Raw genomic sequence first — 20525 nt, 5'->3', positions numbered from 1 at the left:
GTTTAAAAAAAATAAAAAATCAGCTGTCTCTTGGGCCAGAGTGGTGGGTGGGGTTGGCTGGGAAGGGGCACACAGGAAACTTGTGTGGTGATGAAAGTGTCCTATAGCACAGTCTCGGTGGCTGCACGGTGAACACATTTCTCAAAACGCACAGAACTCATACTACACTTAAATTGAATGTGTTTTATTGCATGCAGATTACCTCCATAGAGTTGATTTTTTAAAAAATGAAAGGGTTGGACTCTATGATTTTTAGATAGCTTTCAACTTCATCATTTTGGTTCTATTACACACAGCAATAATGTGTGAGAAAGCACTTACAAGAGTTTAAAATAATGCTGAATACATATTAAGGGTAATTATTAGCAATCATGGTAGTATTCATTTAACAATTTTGCAATGAATGTATTTATTCAAGAGAACAAAACACACTTCCCAATGTTGAAATCTCCATATAATTTTGAACAGATTAAGAGGAAAGACATACTTGTGGGGCTTGTTTTAGTATGAGAGTTTGTCCAGGTTCTTACTTGTTTGTTTTGGGAGATCCTGGGAGTCTGGGGCATTGATAAGATCTACAACATTGGTGACTTTATGTAACTAGGGATGAATAAGAACCATCTTTTGCAATTTCTCTTAACATTCATATCATTTTCCCAATTAGAAAAAAAAAAATGTGTTTGACAAACTCTATTCGAGGTTTCATCAAATTTGCAATGTTTGAAGAACAGATCAAGATGTCTGATGAAAATAAACAGCAGCTGGATTTGCCCTTCCCTGCCACACACACAGAGTTTGTTGGGAACAGCTCATAAATCCAACTGTTCACTGACTCTGGGAACAGATGGCTCTTGGAGGCCACACTGATGGCCAAGATCTCATCACATTACTATCATGGAAAGCATCTTCCACTCTTCACTTAGATGAATGGTGCAGTGGTGTTTCTATTCACTCCAAAGAAGTGTAAATTAAAATGAAAAGATGTTTTTAAAAAATGAATCTTGATGAGAATCAGAGCATCACCAGGCTCTAAGATTTCCAACCCTCCACCCCCTTTTTAAGACACTTGATTTTAATCTCTAATTTTAATTCCTTAATCCGAAACTAGACATGTTGGCCCCCATCTGTCACCCAACCTTCCAAACATCCATCATCAACCATATCACAGATGCTAGAAAAAAATTTGGGAGAGGAACTAGCTCTATTGAGTGCAAGATAATTTATATGCATTATTATATCCTTTTTACATAAAGATGGAAATGCTTTGGCAATCTTGAATGTATGTGAGTCTTAAGTTTCAAACTAATTTAAAACTAGTTCTGAAAATTTGCTTGCCTTAAAAATAACTAAGACAATCTGGTTTAATAAAATGTAATGAATTTTGGAATCCAACTGACCTGGGCTCAATTCATTCTACTTTACTAATTATTTACATGGGAAAATTCCTTACCTATCTAAACATCAAGTTTTTTCATTTTTATAGTAGGAGACATATTATATTTCTTAGGGTTACAAAAATTTAATGAGCAGACATGTATGTGAATACATAAAAATGAACCTGGCACATAATGACATTTATTAATACTTTGTACCCTTTTGTTTGAAAGTTTGGTGCTAATCATATCAACCAGCCAATAGCAAGTATTGAAATCTTAGTTAACTTGGGTATTTTAGCAACTTAATAGAGGCTTGCAACAGGGAAAATAGTACATGATTTGAGTTCTATGTAACAAAAGTCTTGGGTTCAACAGTCAGGTTGGTAAGTAATGATGCTAAAATGGTAAGTTGAAGTAAGACTGTGAAGAGCTTTGTGTATCCTCTTAAATTTTAAATTATATATATTATAAAGTGCTATTGATCTTCACAATGGTCTTATGAATTAGAGAAGATATTATCCTATTGGGATGATATTATCAAAACCAAACATATAGACTTATGCTATCTCTGTAGAATGAAGACAGTAAAGTTATCTCCTCTAACCATTACTAACAAGTTTTGTGTGATTTAAATATTTCTTTATAACCTGCTTGCTAATAACACTGGAGTTGGAATATGTAGATTCAAAATTTGCCACTTAATTAGTTTATAAACTTAAGCACATTTCATATCCCTATTAAGCTTTTCAATTTTTAATTATTATTTTTATATCTACCTGCTATGGTTTATGTGAATTTTAAATGCTCAGGATTGTATCTAGAACCAACCAAGCCCTTAAAAATTTTTCAGCCACTTTACAAAGTATCATCATCTTGCAAAGTGGTTTTTGAAAGCAGCCTTTGAATCGGATGACTTGAGTTCAAATTTTAAGTTAACTCTTCAAAGCCTTAGTTTTCTTTCATTTAAAAACAGAAAAGATTCATATAAAATTTTTCATTGGATATTTGAATTAACTAAATGAGAAACTTCATCTAAAATGCATACCACTGTGTCTAGAAGTAAGTTTCACTTCTCATGATGCGGACCTTCTCACTGTTTAAAGAATCATTCTACTTACTCTATTGGGCAACATTTGCCTGAAGGTAGTTTGTTAGTACACTTTGTTCTTTCATCTGGAACCCTCTTAATTCCACACTTTGCCTACTCGATCCTTCCTAATTTTTCATATTTTAGTTTAAAAATAGCTAAATTTTTAGGAAATATTGTCTGAAAACTTGCAGAAATGTTTATTCCCCTGTCTTATGGGTTTGCAGCTTCCATGGAGCGATAATGTCCATTATTGTCTCACAGCATCTTCCATGTCTAGGATCATGCCAGGCACATACAGACACAATGCAGTTTATTGTTTAGATACATTAATATGAACAGCGATCATTGTATAATACATTTTACCTTACAATTTCATTTCTCAGTTATACCTCCAGAAAGCTGAAAAAATTGGTCAAAAAGAACTGTTGATAAAATAATTAGGAATTAAAAAGGGGTAATAATTAATGCAATGAGAAATAAAGATATGAGACTTCAAAAGATTCAGTGATTCTGTCTTAGGGAAACTATTAGTTTCTTTATTATATAATTTAGTCACATTGTGTGTGTGATATACTATTAAAATTGAAAACAGTCTCATCTTCACCTTCACTGACAGGTATTAGTTGGTTGATCATTCATCTATTTATCCATCTAACAAAGCTTTAATGACTATAAATGGACCTGGAATGGGATGAACTTTTGAGCTACAGAGAAAGATAGAATCAAAGATCACAGGATGTTAGAATGGCCCAGACTCTTCACTGAAATACAATAAGTTGGTTTGCTTTTTTTTTTATCTCATAGTTTTTACAATACTTTATTTTATTTATTTTTCAGTTGTGCTGGCTTCATTGTTGTGCAGGAGTTGTGGCAAGATGGGACCACAATCCATCCATGATGATGTGCCAGCCTCTCACATGTGGCTTCCCTTGCTGCAGATCAGTGACTCCAGGGCATGTGGGTTTCAGCAGTCGGGGCATGAGAGCTAAGCAGCTGTAGTACATAGGCCCAGTTGCCGCTAAGCATCGGGAATCCTCCCAGATCAGAGATTGAACTCGCATCCCCTGCGTTGGCAGGTGGAGTGTCCACCACTGGACCACCAGGAAAGCCCACCATAGTTTTAGAGGTGAATGAAATAACTCATCTCTGCTAACTTGCTGTTTATTTTTTAAATTCGTGAATCTTATCTTTGCTGATGCTTAGTCTTTAAGTCATGTCAAGCTCTTTTGCAACCCCATGAAATGTAGACTCCATGAACTGCAGCCCGCCAGCCTCCTCTCTCCATGGGATTTCCCAGGCAAGAATACTGGAATGGGTTGCCATTTCCTTCTCTAGGGGATCTTCCTGACCCAGAGATCGAACCTGCGACTCCTGCACTGTTAACCTTATCTTAAAGCTATCATAATAACTTTGGTAAAATATCAATATGTGTTTTAGTATAAAACATATATTTAATTGACTTATCTTCAACAAAGTGTCCTTAAATACTGGAATACTTTTTTCTGTTTCTTTGTGTTCTCTGAGAAATCATGACAGACAATGCCTATTTTTTGAGAAGAGTTGTTCTTATTGTACCTCAGCTATCCAGCTCTTAGGTCATCATGATTTTGTGCACTTCTACATATAGCTTGCTTCAGTAGATCTTAAATTTAATTTCAGTTTGCTAAAGTTATTATGCCTTGCTTACAAGACAGACTACTTGGGAAACAGTGAAGTGAAAGGGACAGAGTTCCTGCCCTGAGGGAATTTACAACACAACAGTGGAGATAAATATAGGCACAAATAAATAAATTACTGAGCTGATCTATGCTGATAGATATGTCAAACAAGAGAACATTAGCACACATACTATTTTTCATGAGTTGTAGCTACCACAAATATTTGGAAAATGTAATAAAAAGATAATAGCAAGAAAACAAATTAGTAAAGCATAATTATTCATATATGAGGAAGAGTTAAAAGTCCAAAAAATCAAACTGCTTCAAAGTTACCATTTTCACGTATTTTCTTTCTTTTTATTTAACCATGCTACCTTCAAATTTTCATAGCATCTTAGATCACTTAAGAAATTAGATGGAGTAATGGGTTTTCAGACGTAAGTACTTTATAGAGTATATATCTTAGAGAATTTGCTTTTCAACATAAAAAAGCATCAAAGATCAAAATTCTGATGTTTTGGAATGATTTTATGGAGTCACAAGATTCCGCTTACTAACTGACATTTCAGCTTTACATTAAATTTAAAAAAAAGCATAGTATATAATTTCTCTTTGCAATACATGCTCCCTGTTATATCAATTAAGAATTGCTGTGTAATGAGCTTTTCCAAATCTTCAATGGCATGTGCCACTATGGATTTATTCCATACATCTTTGAGGTTCAGCTGAGGTAGTCAAGGGACATCTGACCCTTACTAGTCTCACTTAAATTTCTGCACATCTGTTGGGCTGCACATGCCTCTGTGGGCTGACTAGTTGCTTCACACTTCTCTCAGTTTCTTTTTTAAACTAGCAGGTCAGCCTCAGGATGTTTTTCTTATGATGGTAGTGTCCTAAGAGTAAGGGTAAGAGCAAGACCCAAAGTGAAAGCCATTTCAAGCCTCAGCTTATGTCATGTCTACTATCATGTCATTGGCCAGAGCATGTCACATGACCAGGCCCAGAGGATGGAAAGTGATATATCATCATTGCTGTGTATGTGAAGTGCTGGAGAACTGGGACATTTAAGAATTTATCACAGTTTTTTTTTTTCTACAATAAGCTCACTGACACACAGTTTCAGGTGGCCATAATCCTGAAGTAGCCATATAGTATAACTTATAAAACATAAAATTAAATAAAAAAATAAAATGGATACGGAAATAAAGTAGTAAAGTATTTTGGATTTAGAATCCTCATATTATTTATTATTTAAACAGCTATCTTCTCGTTTTATAGGTAAGTTACCAGTTGAGGCAGTGCAGTGCCAAGGATCGTACAATGATGAGCAGTCCAAAATTGAAAGTGTGTCTCCAAATTCAAGTATAACGTATTATACATCTATTCATTCTTTCTTTAACTAGAATCATATACTTTTGTCTAAGCACCAGGGTTAAAACTTTCTAATTCAACTTCCAAAAACATCCCAACAAAAACAACTTTTCTTTTTTAAAAAAATATTCTGTTTATTTATTTAAAATATTATTTATTTATATGACTGTGCTAGATCTTAGTTATGGCACAAGGGATCTTTAGCTGCAGTACATGAACTCTTAGTTGTCGCATGTGGGATCTAGTTCCCTAATCAGGGGTGCAACCTGGGCCCCCTATATTGGAAGCTTGAAATCCTAGCTACTGTACCACCAGAGAAGTCTCCCAAATGATTTTCAAATGTGACTAACAGTTCAGCAAATTATTTAGAGTTATGAATTCTAAGATGCATTCAAAGAAAATTTTCATATCTGCTACATATTTATGTATCTGACTAATTGCTTTTGATACATTGACCTTGAATGTGGTCCTCTACTTACACTAACTGGCTGATCCTCCTTTACCCATTTCCCCATTCCTCCCATATAAGGCTTTATTGCTGCCCCAGGCTGTTCCAGACACTCAGCCAAGGTGCTAGGAGTTAAAGAGTGAATAAAAAGGACATGGAACCTGTTGTTTGGAGTTTATATTCCAGTTGGTAGGGAAAAAAAAATAACAGTGAATGAATAATTGTAAATTGTAAATAATCTACATGGGAAAAGAAGTAGCTTAGGTGGAGGGGAGAAAAAAGAGAAAATTACTTTGAAACAGTGCTCTTAGAAGGGGATTATTAATCTGAAAAATAGAGAAAAGAAAAAAAAAACAATGTAGAGTAGAATGAGCATTCTAGGCAATAGGAATGTTAAGGAAAAAGAAGCCTTGTAATGAAGAACCTGATCTGTTTGAGTAACTAGAAAAGGGTAAACATGGCTGGACTCTAATGAGTAAGCAGGTATATCCAGAGCATATAAGTGATGCAACATGATTTTGGCAAGAAGGGTATTGTATGAAGTGTTAGTTGCTCAGGCGTGTCCGACTCTGCCACTCCATGGACTATGGCCTGCCAGGCTCCTCTGTCCATGAAATTCTCCAGGCAAGAATAATGGAGTGGGTAGCATTTCCCTTTTTCAGGGGACCTTCCTGACCCAGGGATAGATACCTGGTCTCCTGTATTGCAGGCAGTTTCTCTACTGTCTGAGCCATCATAGAAGGGAATGGCTACCTGCTCCAGTATTTTTGCCTGGAAAACTCCAAAGACAGAGGAGCCCGGTGGGCTACAGCCCACAGAGTTGCATGGAGTTGGACACAAGTGAGCACCATTCACCTTCAAGAAAGGTAGAGGTCAATGCAAAACACATTCATTTATTTTTTTCCTAATTTCATGGTTTCTGGGTTTTTGTTTTTGTTTTTGTTTTTTTCTGTCTAGGAATCCAAGTTTACCAGAAGAAAAGAGCTCCCCTGTTTCTTTTGAAAGCATTGCTTAGGTTTACTTTACTACTCCTTTGTTCTCCACAAAAGTAGGCTGTTAGTTCCACCCTCTACAATGGCTGTCACTCTTTATGCCAAGGGAAAGTGTATCAGTTATCTATTTCTATGTAATGGATTATCCTAAAACATAGCAACTTAAATATGTATTATTTTCTCAGTTTCTGTAGTTTAGTAATTCTCTTGTGGCATAGTTGGACCCACTGCTTTAGTGTCCTCACAGGTTGCAATCAAGGCTAATACCTGGGCTCCAGTCATCTCAAGTCTTCACTTGGGAAGGGTCTCCTTCCATGATCATTCACATTGTTGCTGGAAAGATTCAGTTTCTCAGGAGTTATTAAACTGAGGGCTTTGGATCCTTGCAGGTTATTTGTTGACTGAATGCTCCTTACATTTCTTTGAACTTGGGCCTGTGCATAGGGCAGCTTGCAATATGCAGGATGCTTCATCAGGGCAACCAAGTGAGAAGAGCTAGCCAGATGGAGTGGGTGAGCCAAGATGGAAGACAAACTCTTTCATAATCTAATTTTGTAACTGACATCTGATCTCTTTTACCACATACAGTTTATCAGAAACAACTCACTAGATTGTTCTTACATGCAAAGGGAAGGGAGTACCTACAATTATGAATTCCAGAAGACAGAAATCAGTGGAAACCATTTTAGAAGTTGTTTACCATAGAAACTCTCTCTTATACTTCCAGCATTAAACAACTGTCCCAATTTCTTTTAAAATAAATTGAAACAAGTTAGAAGGATTTTGAATTTACAGAGACCATTAAGACTATCACAAACCTGTATTTTATTTGTATTGACCCTGTATATAACTACCCAAAATGGCTAATGGCAAATGTATTTCTATCTCTGTACAAATTGCAAGAGGTTTCTGGAAAATCCCATAGATCGAAGAGCCTGTGGGGCTACAGTCCATGGGGTCGCAAAGAGTCGAACACGACTGAGCGACTTTACTTTCACTTTTTCACTTGCTATTATATAAATAATAATCCATGTCACATGACTTGGTAAATTTTTCTTAGAGCCATACAGTAACAGATCTGAACAAGAGACAAGACATAATTTAGATTACTCACATTACATGTGAGAAAAACACATAGATACACTCACAGATGGAGAAGGAAATGGCAACCCATTCCAGCATTCTTGCCTGGAGAATCCCATGGACAGAGGAGCCTGGCAGGCTACAGTCCATGCGGTTGCAAAAGTCGGACATGATTTAGTGACTAAACCACCACCATCATACTCACAGAAATCAAATTTTCCATTATCTAGAATTTTAAAATTTGAGGCAGAGTGAGTACTTAGAACCCAAGTTTCTTTAAATTCAGTGGTTTTCTTTTTCTCTGATACTAAAACATTTTGTTGTACTTTAGTGACAAAAATGGACACTGGAATCCCACAGTATTCATCTTCTCTGGGTTCAGACTGATGAAAGGAAAGGCAAATATGTGACCTAAAATTCCATGAATAAACAAACTATTTTATTTGCTAATGTCGTTATTGTGACATTTTTGATAGAAATTACTTTCAGTCAAAATACATTTGCATTATTTATTCTGAGAAATGCATTAAAGTAAAATGAAAATTTGTGGACCCTTAAGCTGGAATAATGAGCTAATTTGGCCCATGCATAAGGAAGGTAAGACACACATTCTCAAGGTTACTCTCACTTCTCAGACTTCAATATTTTATCCCTTAAACAAGAAGATTTCTTCATGAGCGCTATTGATAAATATATAGCAAAGCATGCCTACATACAAACACATAAACATGTATGCATACATGTGAACACACTTTCAGGGTAGCCAAAATCACCACTATTTTAAACTGTTTTGTTCATAACAGAGATGTCATATCCAGATGGATAATTTCCACCACTTAAAAGTGATACTTTCCATTCATTTCTCAAATCTTTAAATTGATATTTGTGTAGGCTGAAGACAAGAGAAATAAAATTATGTGAAATGTGTTAAGGAGAGGTTGCAAATATAGATGCATGTTAGTACATCCATTCCAACAATCACTTTCTAAGGCGACTTAGCATGTCTTTCTTGGTGAATGATGGTCATATTAAACTTTAAAGCAGGCACAGATCTCCTTATCATCACTGAGCAAGGGATTTGGAGTGACAATTCAATATATGGTGCTATATTTTATTTATAATTCACAAATGGCTTTGAAATTTTGACTTACCCTTTCTACTAGTTCCTGTCAGTTTCCATTACAGCTGATATCTAAAGGGCAGATAAGAAAAACTAACATTTTGCTACAACTACCTTTGATGATGTCCCCAGCTTATCAGACAAATATCGACCTTTTTACTTCTAAAGGTCAAATCATAGAGCTCTATGTCTTGCGTTGGATATGAATGAAGCCTTTATTTCAAAACCTTAATTAGTACATTAAAAAAAAAAATTTTTTTTTCTTCTTCTCAAACTTCGAAAAACTGGACACATCCAATTCCAGGCAAATTTCATAAATACTGCACTGAGTTTTGGGAAGGTAGGGATGGCAGTTTAATGTGATGAGGGTCCTGGCAGAAAACCAAAGGTGCACTCAAGAGAAATAATCAAGGGAATTGAATGAAAGGAGTATGTTGTTGTTCAATCGCTGAGCCGTGTCCAACTCTTTGAGATGCCATAGACTGCAGCACTCCAGGCTTCCCTGTCCTTCACTGTCTCCTGGAGTTTGCTCAGACTCATGTCCATTGAGTTGGTGATGCCATCCAACTATCTCATCCTCTGTCACCCCCTTCTCTTCCTGACTTCAACCTTTCCCAGAATCAGGGTCTTTTCCCAATGAGTTGGCTCTTCCCATCAGATGGCCAAAGTATTGGAGCCTCAGCATCAGCCCTTCCAATGAATATTCAGTGTTGATTTCCTTTAGTGTTGAATGGCTTGATCTCCTTGCTGTCCAAGGGACTCTTAAGAGTCTTCCCAGCACCACAAATTGAAAGCACCTATTCTCCAGTTCTCAGCCTTCTCTATGGTCCAACTCTTGAATCTGTGAATGACTACTGAAAAATCCATAGCTTTAACTATATGCAACTTTGTAGGCAAAATGATGCCTCTGCTTTTTAATATGCTATCTAGGTTTGTCTGTCTTTTCTTCCAAGGAGCAATTGTCTTTTAATTATATGACTGCAATTACCATCCGAAGTGAGAGGGGTATATGCAAAGGTGAAAACAGAGTTAATGGAAACCAACAAGATGATGAAACACATATAGGCAAGCATTAGGAAGTACTTCTTAGCACTTTTAGACCTATAGGCTTAGGTGAGGGATTGTGTTATACATTGAACTGTGTCCTTCCAAAAAGTACATATTGAAGTCATAACCTCCAGCACCACAGAATGCTGATCAAATTTGGAAACAGGGTTCTTGCAGATGTAATTAATTAAGTTAAGGTCATGTTGGAGATCAGGTGAACCCGTAATCCACTGAGACTGAGGTCCTTATTGAAAGATGGCCCTGTGAAGATGGAGACATGAGGAGGCAGAGATACAGGGAGACTCTCAAATGATGATGGAGACAAGAGATTGGAGTGATACATCTACAAGTCAAGGAGTAACAGGGAATGACAGTGCGGGGTTAGGGAAGGGGGTTGTTACCATGAAAGAATCCTTTTCTTCAGGTTTCAGAGTGAGCATGGCCCTACTGATACCATGACTTCAGACTCCTAGCCTCCAGAACTATGAGACAATATGTTTTTGTTTAAATGGTCCAAATTATGGTATTTGGTTCTGGTGACCATAGAAACTAATACAGTTTGGTTGCTGTAACTCAGGTGTGGTGTACCTCTGGGGGTAAAGAGGCCTCTGATGGGAGCTGTGATCTTTGATAGAGAAGCACACGGTCCAGTGAGGCATGAAGAAGGGGGATAAATATTCTGGCCTATCTCTTCATCATTCTCTCATGTCCTGTCTGTGACTTACATTGACAGAATCTAATAGGAAGCCAGGGATAAGGATATCTGCTTGATGTAGACTAACAGGTCAGCCTCCCAGGTCCCAGATAAGGTGGAAAAGCATGGAAATGGGTCTGGAGAAAGTAAAAGTACAAGTATGAAAATTAGATACCTCTTAAATGGAGAAGGAAATGGCAACCCACTCCGGTATTCTTGCCTGGAGAATCCCATGGACAGAGGAGCCTGGCAGGCTACAGTCCATGGAGTTGCAAAGAGTCAGACATGACTGAGTGACTTCACTTTCACTTTCACTTAAATGGAACAATGTTATCAATAAAATCTGCCTGACTTACTGTCCGCAACTCTGCTCCTTCTAAAACTGTCAATTCTAAGTTTCTTGTTGCTGGACAAATTTTAACATTTCTGTCTGAATATGCCCCGTTACAAAAGCACAGAAAAGCACTCAGTTAATGTTAGTTGACTCTGTATTTGAAAAAAATGTATACAATAAATTATATAGAAAATAATAAAAACACACACTTTTGCTTTTGTCAACAGCTATTCCCCTTTCCATCTAGATTTCAAGAACTAATTTAATGCCCCTTGGTGGATAATGCATAATAAAATAAAGTGAACAGTCAAGAAAAAAATTCACCATGAAAATGTGGTATAATAAAAATAAAGTCAATTACATAACTAGAAGAAAAGATATAAATATGCCAACTTGAACAGTAACCAGTGTAAGTAATGTATAGCTTCAATAGCTTAATATAAATAAAACAAAATCGATATTGCTGAAATCAACATATATTATAAAAATAATCAGATTTTATTACTAATCCTAATAACCACTATATATTTATTTAGAATTTTAGTGCACTGTGTTTAATAAAATATCAGAGCTTTCATGAATTTTATGAAGCATTCCATCATGTTAATATTACATCCTTTTCATATAATTTGAAATAATTACCAAATATATCCAAACTACTTTTGCATGAATAAATCCATCAGCTTTGTGAAGCTGAAAGATTTGCTGCATTTTCTACCACTTTTGAAATGCTAACCTTCTAATTTAATTTGTTAATTCAAAATATCTCAGGGCATGAAAAGTGAAACAGATAGTTTTTCCTGTCCTTCTGATGTCTATATTCTATGCATCTCATTTACTTGCAAAGCATTCCCCATTGTCATTTCTCTTTTCCTTGACCACTAATCCCACTTTAGGGCAGATTCTTTCTTGCAGTCATCCGAAGTACTTCAGTAATCTCCTAACTTCATTTTCTGTGCTCAGGAACTTGCTTCTAAAATCCAGGCTTCATACAGTCACCAGATTTATCTTTGACAATGTCACCACATTTTCAAATACCATAAAAGATGTCTCACTACCTGGAGAATGGTAGCTAATCCTATTAGAATGCAATCAAGAACACAGTCTTGATATATGCTGATTTCTGTGGCCATTAAAGTTCTTGTAATCACCTTAGCAAACCCTCAGTCAAGACCAAATGCTTGTGGCAAGACTGTCCATTATTGTGTTGAAACCCTGGACCTTCCACTTTTTTTTTTATCTTTTCAAATATCTCTCTTTCATAATATGTATACAATTCCTATTTTTATTATTGTGTAGATCAAGGGAGACAAGCATGGTAAACATCCAATAAATGCTGGTATCTGTTACTATTCAAGCATTTTTATCAACAACTCTTCATAGTGTCTTATTTAGTTTCAATATCATCCTATATTTATTTCTTCTTGCTACACTTTTACCCTTTCTTTAAGACTCAGACCTGGTTGTTTCTAGTCAAAGGAGAATGACCCAGTATTAGCACTCTGATTAATTGTCTGCAGTTCTTTATAATATTTTGTTCATGAGATTAGTTTCCAAAAATGCTTGTGTATTACCACTTCTTAAGGAGGTGGTTTACTTTTCTTTAACACAGCTTTGTGTTGTTACTTCACATGTCATGGAGAGGAACTACTGAGGATTGAAAAATTATGCGTAATTTTTAAATATATTCTCTGGGAACTTAACTAATATCTGAGTATCTGTTTCCTTTTTGGTGGAAAGGGGATAATAGACAGTTCTAGGGAGAAGGCAATGGCACCCCACTCCAGTACTCTTGCCAGGAAAAATCCCATGGACGGAGGAGCCTGGTGGGCTGCAGTCCATGGGGTCGCTAAGAGTCAGACACGACTGAGCGACTTCACTTTCACTTTACAGTTTCACGCATTGGAGAAGGAAATGGCAACCCACTCCAGTGTTCTTGCCTGGAGAATCCCAGGGATGGGGGAGCCTGGTGGGCTGCCGTCTACGGGGTCGCACAGGGTCGGACACGACTGAAGCGACTTAGCAGCAGCAGACAGTTCTAAGGCTACACACAAGACTGGAAAAAGAAGGCAAGTTCTGTGAACTTGGCTTAGGTTGCTATTAAGTATTTGCGCTCTCTCTCTCTCTCTCTTTTTCTTGCCTCTGTTCATGACACAACTATCATTTCTAAAAAACTTTGATTCACACTTTCTTTGATTCACTATTTTGTGGCAAATGTGTCTGAAGCAAAGCAAATGGTCTGTAAATGATACCACAGAGACCCTTGACCACCATGGCCTACAGGACTGCCCATTGAGTTCAGTGTTAGAGCTGACACTTCTTTCCCTATTTTCTGTTAGAGAGTTTTTGTCCACACGGGGACATTAGAAAGTGATGGACTTTAATTTTCCCTCCCAGGAACCTAAGTTATGTGTTCCACATCCATCATTCGCAAACTACTAGTGCTTCAATGGTAGAATGAGGTACATGATATCTGCTCCTAAATTATTTCTGATAATATAAATGGCAAAGTAGAAAATGGAAGAAGGTTTAAAACGTTAATTGGCCTCTGGATACAACTGAAAGTAAAGGAACACCATCATTCAGTGACAATTTTTTAAAGTATGACTTGGAATAATGGGCCAATATTCATCATTTTAATTTTAGCTTACAAAAGAATGACTGAAAAGATATGCAGGGATACCATTAAAGTTCATAAAATTTAACATTATTTCTGAAGTAGTTTTTTTTTTTCTATTAAGAAAAATAAGTGACTAATTGTACAATTTCACAAGTTGATAAATATATATAGCCTATTTTGGCAATCGAAGCAAATTTAAAACACTCTCTGATGCGGTTCTAAGTGTATGTGGAATAAATATTTAAGAAATTATATTAAAAACATTTAAGAGAAGGAAACATAAAGGAAGGTAAGGTTTGCACATTTTGCTCAGATTAGTAAAATGATGATACCAGTAGACTGTGATAAAATCTCTGTATGTATGTATGAGCATATAATGTAGTATATTCAGCAACCACTAAGAAATCTACACAAAGAGAAAAACTCATAAACACTATAGAGAAATCAAATGGATTTCTAAAAATTTTCTAGTAACCAATGAGAAAGCAAGAAAAAGAAAACAGAAAAAAAAAAAGAGAGTCAATAGAATCCAAAAATAAAATAGCCATCCATATCAATAAATAGATTATTTGAAAATGGTTTTAATTCACCAATTAAAAGACAAAGATTGGCACAGTGAATTAAAATACAAATTCAACTGTCTACTCTGTATGAGAAGCTTACTTTATATATAGCACAACAGGCAGTTTGAAAGTAAAAGGATGAAAAGAGATACATCACCCAAACATTAATGAAAACAGGAGAAGGTGTATTAAAATCTGATAAAATAGACTCAGAGGGGGGAAAAAACTACTGGAGACAGAGAATGACATTATGTAATGGAAAACAGGTCAATCCATTAAAAAGATATAATAATCCTAAACATGTATGCAGAAAAAAAAAGAGCAACAAAACAGGTGAAGCAAAAGCTGATAGAGCTGGAAAGAGAAATAGACAAATCTATAATTGTAATTTGAGATTTGAATAACCATAACTCAATTAAGAAAACAACTGGACCTAAAGGCAGCAAATTTATAAAAGAGCTTAACTACATCGTCAACCAACATGATCTAACTGATATTTCTAAAACACTACAGTCAACAGCAAAGCATGCATTCTTTTCCAGTTCCAACATAACTGATTACATTATGAGTTATAAAATACATCACAGCAAATTTAAAAGAATTGAAATCATACAACAAATACTCTTGAATCACAATAAAGATAACAGAAAAATATCCAAGCATTTGGAAACTAAGTAAACTTTAAAATTATTTCTCTATGAAAGTAATAGTCTTAAAGGAAATTTGAAAAATATATCAGACTGAATGAAATTGAAAATACAACATTAAAAGGTGTGAGACATAGCTAAAACACTGCTGATAGTGAAATTTATAGTGCTATACTCATTCATGGGAGGATCCCCTGGAGAAGGAACTGGCAACCCACTCCAGTATTCTCACCTGGAGAATCCTAAGCATGGAGGAGCCTGGTGGGCTACAGTTCATGGGGTCGCAAAGAGTCAGACAAAACTAAGCAATATTAAAAAAAGATACTCATTCATAATGGGAAAGAGAAAAAAATTTCAAATAAATAATCTTAAGAGCCAATAAAAAGAAGAGCAAATAAACCCAAAAGCAAATAGAGGGAAAATATAATAATAATATTTAACTTATATGCAGAGTACATAATGAGAAATGCTGGGCTGGAGGAAGCACAAACTGGAATCAAGATTGCTGGGAAAAATATCAGTAACCTCAGATATGCAGATGACACCACCCTTATGGCAGAAAGTGAAGAAGAACTAATGAGCCTCTTGATGAAAGTGAAAGAGGAGAGTGAAGAAGTTGACTTAAAACTCAACATTCAGAAAACTAAGATCATGGCATCTGGTCCCATCAGTTCATGGCAAATAGACGGGGAAACAGTGGCTGACTTTATTGTGGGTGCTCCAGAATCACTGCAGATGATGATTGCAGCCATGAAATTAAAAGGCACTTACTCCTTGGAAAGAAAGTTATGACCAACCTAGACAGCATATTAAAAAGCAGAGACATTACTTTGTCAACAAAGGTCCATCTGGTCAAGGCTATGGTTTTTCCAGTGGTCATGTATGGATGTGAGAGTTGGACTGTGAAGAAAGCTGAGTGCTGAAGTGTTGGTGCTTTTGAATTGCAGTGTTTGAGAAGACTCTTGAGAGTCCCTTGGACTGCAAGGAGATCCAACCAGTCCATCCTAAAGGAGATCAGTCCTGGGTGTTCATTGGAAGGACTGATCTTGAAGCTGAAACTCCAATACTTTGGCCACCTGATGCGAAGAGCTGACTCATTTGAAAAGACCCTGATGCTGGGAAAAATTGAGGGCAGGAAGAGAAGGGGACAACAGAGGATGAGATGGCTGGATGGCATCACCGACTCAATGGACATGAGTTTGGGTAAACTCTGGGAGTTGGTGATGGAAAGGGAGGCCTGGCGTGCTGCAATTCCTGGGGTCGCAAAGAGTCAGACACAACTGAGTGACTGAACTGAACCGAAGATTCAAAATCAATGATGTTAAAAGGAAAAAGGAAAAAAATGAGCAGAGAAAATCAGTGAAACTAAGAGCAGATCTTTGGAAAACAACTAACAAAATTTTAAATCTCTAAGAAGTGTGCTAAAGAGCAAAAAAAAAAAAAAAAAGAAAGAGAGAAGACACAAATTACCAATATCTGGAATAATAGGGAATGTCACTACTGATACAGCAGACCACAAAATGGATAAAGAATACTCTGAAAACTTTGTACACATAAATTTGACAACTTACTTATAATGAACCAATTTCTTAAAAGATACAAACTATCATAAACTCTCTCAATATGAAATAAATAATTTAAATAGCCATTGATCTATTAAGGAAATTGCATTTAAAATGAAAATCTCCCAGCACAGAAATCTCCACAGCAAGATAGTTTCCAGGCCATCTTCTAGACTAGAGAATTCTAGCAAATGTTAAAGGAAAAAAAAAAAAAATTCAGAAAGTAGAGGAGTACAACCCTCAATTCATTTTGGGAAACTACCATCACTCAAACACACACACACAGTAAAAAATAAGAAAATTATGAAGCAATGTCCTTAAATAATATAGGTGGAAAAATGTTTAAAAAACTATTAGGAAATAAAATTTAGACATATTTGAAAAGAATTATACACAATGATCAAGTGGGATTTATTTCTATAATGCAAGTCTGATTGCTTGTTCAAATACTAAACAAAGAAACAAAGTAATTCACCACATTAACAGACTAAAAAGAAAAATGATATAATCCTCGTAAATAGTGTAGAAAAAACATTTTGCAAAATTCAATACCTATTCATAATAAAAAAATCTCAGAAAGTTAGATGGAGGGGGAACTTCCTTAGTTTGATAAGCTATAGAATGTTGCAACTAACATTATGACTAATGATGTTCAGGCAACGATAAGCACTCCGTTGGAAATTCTACCAGGTGCAATAAATAGGAAATGGGAATAAAAGTTATGCTAATCAGAAAGGAAGAAAGAATTCTTACGTTTTTATGGATGACATCACTGTGGCGCTTGTGTGTGTTTGTGTGTTAGGCAGTCGGTTGTGTCCGATTCTTTACAACTCCATGGACTGCAGCCCACCAGGCTCCTCTGTCCGCGGAATTCTCCAGGCAAGAATACTGGAGTGGGTTGCCATTTCCTCCTTCAGAGGATCTTCTTAACGCAGGAACAGAACCTAGGTCTCCTGCATTGCAGGCAGATTCTTTACTCTCTGATCCACCAGGCAATCCCCACTGTTTCCATAGAAAATCCCAAAGAATCTAAAAAAAAAAAAAAAAAAATTAGAAATAATAAGTGAGGTTGGTAAGGTAACAGGATGCCAGTTAAAGATATATGTTTCAATTGTATTTATATAGCAATGAAGATGTATATACTGAAATTAAAATACAATACTATTTATAATCAATTTACAAATGAAATACTGAGATGTAAATATAGCAAAATGTGTGCAGGACTTTGTTGTTGAAAACTACAAAATGCCAGTGAAACAAATTAATTACATGCTAGTTTAATTAAATTAAGTAAAATGCTAATGAAAGAAATAGAGATATTCTACATTAGCAAGTTGGAAAACTCAACATAGTAAAGATGTCATTTCTCTCCAAACTGATACACAGGTGAAGTGCAATTCCTACCAACATTTCAGCAACTTTTTTTGTAGATACAGCTTTATTACTATGTGTTATTGTTGGAAGCAAAGACACAAAGATCAATAGAATGGAACAGAGGACCTAGAAATATACCTACCCAAACTTGCCCATCAGATGGCTGACAAAAGTGCAAAAGCACTTCAGTGCAGGAAAGATACCATCTCAGCAAAATGATACTTTGAGCACTTGAGTCACCCATAGGCAAAATAATGAACTTCAATCTAAATCTCATGTCTTGTACAGAAATTAACTCAAAATGATTGTGTTCTTACTGTAAAAATATTAACTCTATTTTGAAAAGAAGGAGAAAGTCTTAAGTATCTAGAGCTAAACAAAGATTTCAGTCCATGTTTCCCAAAGGTCTTAGGAAAACACACCCATATATATATATATCTATCTATCTAAATATATCCCATATTCAGAGTACAAAAAAAGAACTCTTAAAACTCAAAAATAAGAAAGCAAATGACACAGTGTGAAAACTGGGGTGGGGTGGTGGGGGGTGGGAGGAAGCACAGGGGGTGGCTTCCCTGGTGTCTCGCTGGTAAAGAATCCACTTGCAAATGCAAGAGATACGGGTTTGATCCCTGGTACGGGAAGATCCCATATGCTCCAAGAAGGCTTCCATTTACCATAAACATATTCTCACCTGCCTTAGAAAGCAATAGTCTTTCATTTTGACAACATTAAGGGCAAAATAACATTGTTTCAATTTGCATTTTTCTGATTACTGGTAAAGTAATACACCTTTTGCGATGTTACCCATTTGTATTTCTTCTGTTAATTCTTAGTTTGTGCCCTTTGCCCATTTCTCTAATGGATCATTTATCTTTCTTTTGTACAACGACTGAGCCTATGCTATAGAGTCCAAGAGCTGCAGCGACTGAGCCCATATGCCACAGCTATTGAAGCCTGAGTGCACAGAGCCTGTGATCTGCAACAAGAGAAGCTACCACAATGAGAAGCCTGTGCACCCACTGGCCACAACTAGAGAAAGCCCATCCAGCAATGAAGTCCCATCACAACCAAAAATAAATAAATAAATAAAATTATTTACAAACAATAAAAACTTGGAAAGTTATATGAATGTATATCTCATCAAAAAAGGTATATAGATGGCACATACACACATAAAAAATGTTCACCCTCAGGGGTCACTGGAGAATTTCAAATTGAAACAGTGAGATGCCACTAAAAAACAATAGCATGGATATTATCCAAAAAACGGGTTACAGCTAGTGCTGGTGGGGGTATTGAGCAGCAGGAATGCACATTCATTTCTGATGGATTGCAGTGATGTAGCCACATTGGAAGAAAGTTTGACTATTTCTTACAAAGCTCACCATATTCTTAACATATGACCCAGCAACCATGTGTATTGGTATTTACCCAAATTAGTTGAAAACCTATGTTAATACAAAAACCTGCACACAAATGTTTGCAGTTGTTTTATTGATAATTACCCTAAACTGCAAAAGACAAGATCTTCTTCAAAAACTGAACAGATAAACTGTGGAACTGTGAAACATCTGCCCTGTGGGTTATTCAGTAAAAAGAAATGAGCTCTCAAGCTATGAAAACACATGGAGGAAACTATAATAAAAAAATACTGAGTAAAAGAATTCAAGGGCTTAGATCTGATAGAGTGCCTGAAGAACTATGGACAGAGGTTCCTGACATTGTACAGGAGACAGGAATCAAGACCATCACCAAGAAAAAGAAATGCAAAAAAGCAAAATGGCTGTCTGATGAGGCCTTATAAATAGCTGTGAAAAGAAGAGAAGTGAAGAGCAAAGGAGGAAAGGAAAGATATACCTATTTGAATGCAGAGTTCCAAAGAACAGCAAAGAGAGATAAGAAAGCCCTCCTCAGTGATCAGCGCAAAGAAACAGAGGAAAACAATAGAATGGGAAAGACTAGAGATCTCTTCAAGAAAATTAGAGACACCAAGGGAACATTTCATGCAAAGATGGGCCCAGTAAAGGACAGAAATGGTATGGACCCACCAGAAGCAGAAGATATTAAGAAGAGGTGGCAAGAACACACAGAAACTATACAAGAAAGATCTTCACTGCTCAGATGATCACAATGGTGCAATCACTCACCTAGAGCCAGACATCCTGGAATGTCAAGTCAATTGGGCCTTAAGAAGCATCACTATGAACAAAGCTAGTGGAGGTGATGGAATTCCAGTTGAGCTATTTCAAATCCTAACAGATGATGCTGTGAAAGTGCTGCACTCTATATGCCACCAAATTTGGAAAACTCAGCAGTGGTCACAGGATCAGAAAAAGTTAGTTTTCATTTCAATCTCAAAGAAAGGCAATGCCAGACAATGCTCAAACTACCACACATTTGCACTCATCTCACACACTAGTAAAGTAATGCTCAAAATTCTCCAAACCAGGCTTCACTAGTATTTGAATCATAAACTTGCAGATGTTCAGGCTGGATTTATAAAAGGCAGAGGAAGCAGAGATCAAATTGTCAACATCTCCTGG

This window comes from Muntiacus reevesi, chromosome 2, assembly GCF_963930625.1.
Source record: "Muntiacus reevesi chromosome 2, mMunRee1.1, whole genome shotgun sequence".
Lineage (NCBI taxonomy): Eukaryota > Metazoa > Chordata > Mammalia > Artiodactyla > Cervidae > Muntiacus > Muntiacus reevesi.
The sequence above is the reverse complement of the archived record's forward strand: the minus strand, read 5'-3'. Positions refer to the sequence as shown.